Source organism: Pseudochaenichthys georgianus, chromosome 4 (genome assembly GCF_902827115.2).
Source record: "Pseudochaenichthys georgianus chromosome 4, fPseGeo1.2, whole genome shotgun sequence".
NCBI lineage: Eukaryota > Metazoa > Chordata > Actinopteri > Perciformes > Channichthyidae > Pseudochaenichthys > Pseudochaenichthys georgianus.
This window is the reverse complement of record NC_047506.1, coordinates 44,558,291-44,563,485: the sequence shown is the minus strand read 5'-3', so window position 1 is coordinate 44,563,485 and position 5,195 is coordinate 44,558,291. Positions and strand designations below refer to the sequence as shown.

Genomic DNA, 5,195 nt, shown 5'->3' with positions numbered 1-5,195 from the left:
GAAAGGGACATCCTCTTCATCTGCTTCCTGGGCCCTAAGAAGCAGAGCAAGAATAGGAACAGTGGTGAATAAGGGGAGAGAATACAGTTGGGAGCAGACTGAACAGAGGACATAGCAATATTGTTAAAATGTTTGCACAATAAATATTATGGCACTTTCGTTTATATTGCATTTGAATAGATCAGTTGTCATACATAGCATTTGGGTGCTCTAATCGATCCGAGAAGGGGTTCCGGATGTATGGCTTCCTAAGGACGTAGAGCGAAGGAAGAGATGAATGGCAATGGTCAACAGACCAAACCTGTGTCTGACAGAGGACAACAACAGCAGAAAACTCTGTCATGTAAGTAATGTTCACAGAGGTGACATGACTTGTTAACATTTTAAAGGGCATCATATTTCCAAGTGTAGAGAATTATGACTCTTCAATGACATTTGAAGTGTGCAGGGGAAACTGATCAAACCTACCTACCCACAGGTACACTTTGAAGACGACCAATATATTGGCAACAAATCAGGAGGAAATTTGAGGTTGAGGCCAGATGCTGTTCCAACAGTATTTATACATCGGCCTAAACCGAAAAGGAGGAAATCCACGTCAAGGAGTATGCCTCCAGCTGTCAGGAATAATGACCACACCTATTACTGCACATCAAACATTAGTATGATATATGAAGCTAACAATGTTTCCCATGTTATATAATTCAAGGATAGACTACACTCCTAATGCAACTTTCAAATTATACAGCTTAAAAAATACCAGGGTTCAGGGACTCTCTGAAGATTCATATACCACATGTACATCATCTTCAGATCTCTTCATACTGTAACATTGCCAATAGACGAACTTAGATGAATGTCACTATAGGAGTGTAGTACCCTTACATGACAATAGGTGCACATGTAAAGGCAGCATACACATATAACAGCAAGATTGCCTTGTTATTGTTACAGAGATTCAGGGAGATATTGAGGTGGAGTTCCAAGGGAATGAAAGGGACATCACAGACAGAGAGAGTGAGACAGATGTCAGCAGACTGCCAGGGGCCAGTATGTCAGGGGCCGACAATCAAGAGGCAACCTTACCAGAGATCAGTGTACCAGGAGCCAGTCAGTCAGGGGTCAGCTATGAAGAGGCCAGTTTGCCAGGGTCAGGTGCTCCAGGGACCAGACTGCCAAGGGCCAGTTGTGACCGGGCTCACGTGGAGGATCTAATGAGGCAACTGAGAAGGGAGAGATTACTAAGAAAGAGAGCCGAGAGGGCTCTGGTAAACCGGAAGAGGATTAATTCGGCATAAATAAAAAAAAACACAAGTTGATTAATTTAAAGTTTAAAAAAATCTTCAACACAGACCAAATTAGAGCCAGATTACCATCTGATGAGGTTTTCACCCGTGTTCAGAACGTGGAGCAGCTGTTCCGTGTGAGGATGAGCGATTCCCTCATGGAGTCCTCAAATGCAGTGTCACAGCTGGAACAAGAACCCATGTTGCTGGACAGCAACCTGCCCTCATGCCATGACCTGAAGAAAAAAAAACTCTCAACATACATCAGGCTGAGGTTAAGGATTGCATCAAAGTGCATCAGGGCTGAGAGGAAGGATACACATAAAGGGTATCTTGGCAGCAAGAGTCAGAGTAAGAAGGCAAAGAAGACCCAACAGACCTCTGCACCGAAGGTCATAACATCTAGGCCACTGCCAAACACCTTACTCGTTGCCATCGATGTACTTGGCATCTCCATTCCCGGTCCTCCGTCAGCAGCCTCCAGCCTCCTCTTCTTTCAGCAGTCATCACCTGCAGCCGTTGCCAGCACCAGCCTCCTTCAGCAGCAGCACCCTCCTTCAGCAGCAGCACCCTCCGGCAGCAGCAGCAGCAACAGCCATGGCTGACATATGAGGCTGAATAAAAAAAAGTGCTTATTATTTTTTTTAAAGTGTTTATTTTGTTAAAAATAAACATTTTGGATGCATGACCATGTTTTAGGCTCATCCTTCATTCACTGCTGTAGAGTAGCCTATTCAGTAGGCTATTATTTTTTTAAGACTGAATAATACATTTGAAGAACAATCATTAAACTAGTGTGTATATTACAATACAAAGGAATCTATCCTAGCATGCCATCAAGCATTAAAAAGTAGCGCTAGGCTAGTTGTACAGTACAGATAAGTTAACACGGAACAGTACAACAAAAAACTAAGTACAGTCAACATGTCACATAATGAAATGTTAGTATATCCCAAAATTCAATGAAATATTAAATGAAATATTTATCACAAACGCCACCTCATTTCTACTAGTGCTAGCAGTTAAGTCATATCATACAGAAAAAGCCGACTAAGGATGGCTGACACGGTCAGGTTCAGCAGATAAAAACCAAAATAACAATAAAAACACATAATCAATCTAAATCCTGCTTGTTAGTTACCCAGCATCATTGATATATAAGCTGCTAGCGATTCATTACTGAAATCTTACCTTCAAAGCTGATGAAGTCGCGCTAGCTAACTAGCAGGCTAGCAAAATTGGTTGTAACAACCAAGATAAAATATAGATAATTACGCTGTGCATATACAAATGAAGACCAGTATAAGCATCACAAAGGGCCTCTGATACAATATAGACAGTTAAGAGTTCGATATTTCAGCAATTTACCTCTGGAACTAATCGACGCGCCGTAATGTAAGTGAATGAGGTCCAACGCCCAAATGAGAATATTTGGAACTATTTCGATGTCCATACCATGGAAGTAGGCGCCGCCATTTTTTACAATGGAGGTCTATGGGAGTGTCGTAACTCTTATCTCTCTAGGGCTCTGGTCTATGCAAGTGGTGCAGTGACGCGTCCTAAAACCCGGAAGTAAGCTGCGCTCGGATTTCCTCGACAGAAAGCAGTGGGATTTCTCCATAGGATTTTGGAAAATAGCTTGAAATAAGGTCTGTGGAAAACGAACCTGTTTGATAAATGCACGTTTTGTTCAGCCGGATAATATCCACATGTCTACCCTACTTTTATTATTTTCGAATCATAAATCTAAACGATAGATTTATGATCGATAGATTTATAATTAGCATAAGTTCGTTCATGATGGCTCACTTCAGTGAAAGTGATGACATCATTGCGAAATTATTCATTCAAGATTGAGTGGCAAAGGATCAGCTGAAGCAAGTGCTTCATCCAAAAGGACAGGAGGATGGACTTTGTGTTTAAGTGATTTGATCATCAAAGGAGGCCTAAGTCATTTTCAATGCGGGCCGCCGTGCCGACTTAATTCATTTGTAATTGTTACTTGGCTGTGGGTGCCCTGTCATGATAGGTGTTTATATAAGGTGTTGTTTTGTGTGGTAGAGGGTCGTGGTCATTGATGCGTTTTGCACCCCGGGCCGCTGTTTTGATATTCCGCTGAAGTATACGCTGTGACGTAATATCTCTTCTTTTTTTTTCCGAGGGAAGGGGGGTCAGAGGGACCAGGTATAAAAGTCATGGCTCGCCGCTGGATTCGGGTAATAACTAATAATAACAATACAAATTACTAAAATGTATATAGCGCCTTTCATAAACCCACGGTTGATTTAACAGAGGGACAAACACAAAACTCACTCTGGGACAGAACACACTAGGACTACAAAGAAAACAATTATTTGGGAGGCAGATGAGGCTAACTGAAATCAACCAAGGCCTATCTTTGAATTTATTTGACATGACATCCTTCAGTAAACACAACACATTAAGTTCTAAATCTCCTCACCTGTAATGCATTCCTTATTGTCAGGCACAAGTGCAGAGAAAAGGAAATGTCAACCAAAATATTACTTGCCATCCTAATGACACCAGTAAAACAATTTCTTCTTTTATTATTTGTATGTCTGAATCATGGACATTAAGATCATACAAATGATACAAGATAAACTCAATAGTACAACTGTGTTTTTACTGACCTTCCGCCACACCTGTGGTTGTAAGAATCCTGCTTTTTGCAGTGATCAGCACTGGATCACTTAGAGGGCCATTGCATTCCATACACATGGCTTCTTTAGGGATGAGGTGCTTCAGATGTGCATCTAGTGCACTCTTGACTGCTGGATGGTAGCCTGTGGGAGTTCTGCTGGAATGTTTGTATTACCCGATAGGTAGTTTAGGATCCGCTTGTTGCCAGTCTCACTAGGTGGATTATGGTCCTCTCCGGTGGAATGGATTCTTCAATATCCGTCGACTTAACTTTCTTGAACAGTTGTCTTCTTGTGGCAAAGAGGTGCCATTTCCCGATGGCTTTATGGGTGCATGATTGCCTTGGTTTAGCACAAGGACAATGCCAGCTGTTCTGCTTGCTGTTGTATGCAACCACAACCCTTCCCATCCGACTGTAGTATGAAGCCTTAGGCTCATACACAGAAATGTGATATTTGGTTTCTGGTCCACCAACAGTGAGCAGGACAGACAGGGGCACACCCTTAGGCTCTGCCTCTTGTTGCCACTGTACAAGACTGGCCTTGCGCTCCTCACCAAACCATTTCTCCTGAGCCATTGTAGCCAATGATTCCTTTTGCAAAGTTAATTGTTTGTTGCGTGCAGGTGGGCAGTACAGCAATAATTGCAAATGCTGACATTCATAAGGCAGCATCCCACTTCTTCGGGCAAAGTCAGCATTGCGTTCACATAGATGAACCTCGCACATTACTATGTGTTGGTCCCCAAGTATTTTTAATTACGTGTATTGGTGTGGTTGGGCCTAAACATTTCTTCTCCACTGCAAACACACCATCGTGTTCATCAATACACTGGCTTTGCAGATGTCTTTCCTTGGAGACAATTTCAAAATATGTTGTGTGCTTGCGACGTACATGTGTTTTTTTGTTCTTGTTTAATTTTAGATTGCAGTGTGGACAATTTACAGTTTTTTTAGGCCTATGTCGCTTTTCAGGAGCAGGATGACGGGGAGCAAGGAGCAGGTGAGATGGTGGAGTGAGCTGGGCTGGTGCTGGAGTGAGCAGGTGAGGTGCTGGAGTGAGAAGGGCAGGTGCTGGAGTGAGCTGGGCAGGTGCTGGAGTGAGCAGGGCAGGTGCCGGAAGTCGCCCTACAGTCACAGCTTTTGGCTCATGTGAATAGACATGCCGTAAAAACTGGCCCCTATTAATTATGGTCTGTGAGTTGTAAAGACAATGAAAATGGCTTGCTGTTCTGCAGCTTAAGCCACAC

General features: G+C 42.8%; 1 long non-coding RNA gene across 1 annotated transcript; it reads right to left on the bottom strand.

The window, feature by feature from the left end:
- Positions 1-354: 354 nt before the first annotated feature.
- On the bottom strand, positions 355-1,771 carry LOC117445996 (uncharacterized). The gene is made up of 3 exons (XR_004552068.2): positions 1,666-1,771; positions 1,087-1,223; positions 355-572 (listed from the first exon to the last, which is right to left on the bottom strand). It is a non-coding gene; the product is annotated as an uncharacterized lncRNA (long non-coding RNA).
- Between the last annotated feature and the right edge of the window lie 3,424 nt (positions 1,772-5,195).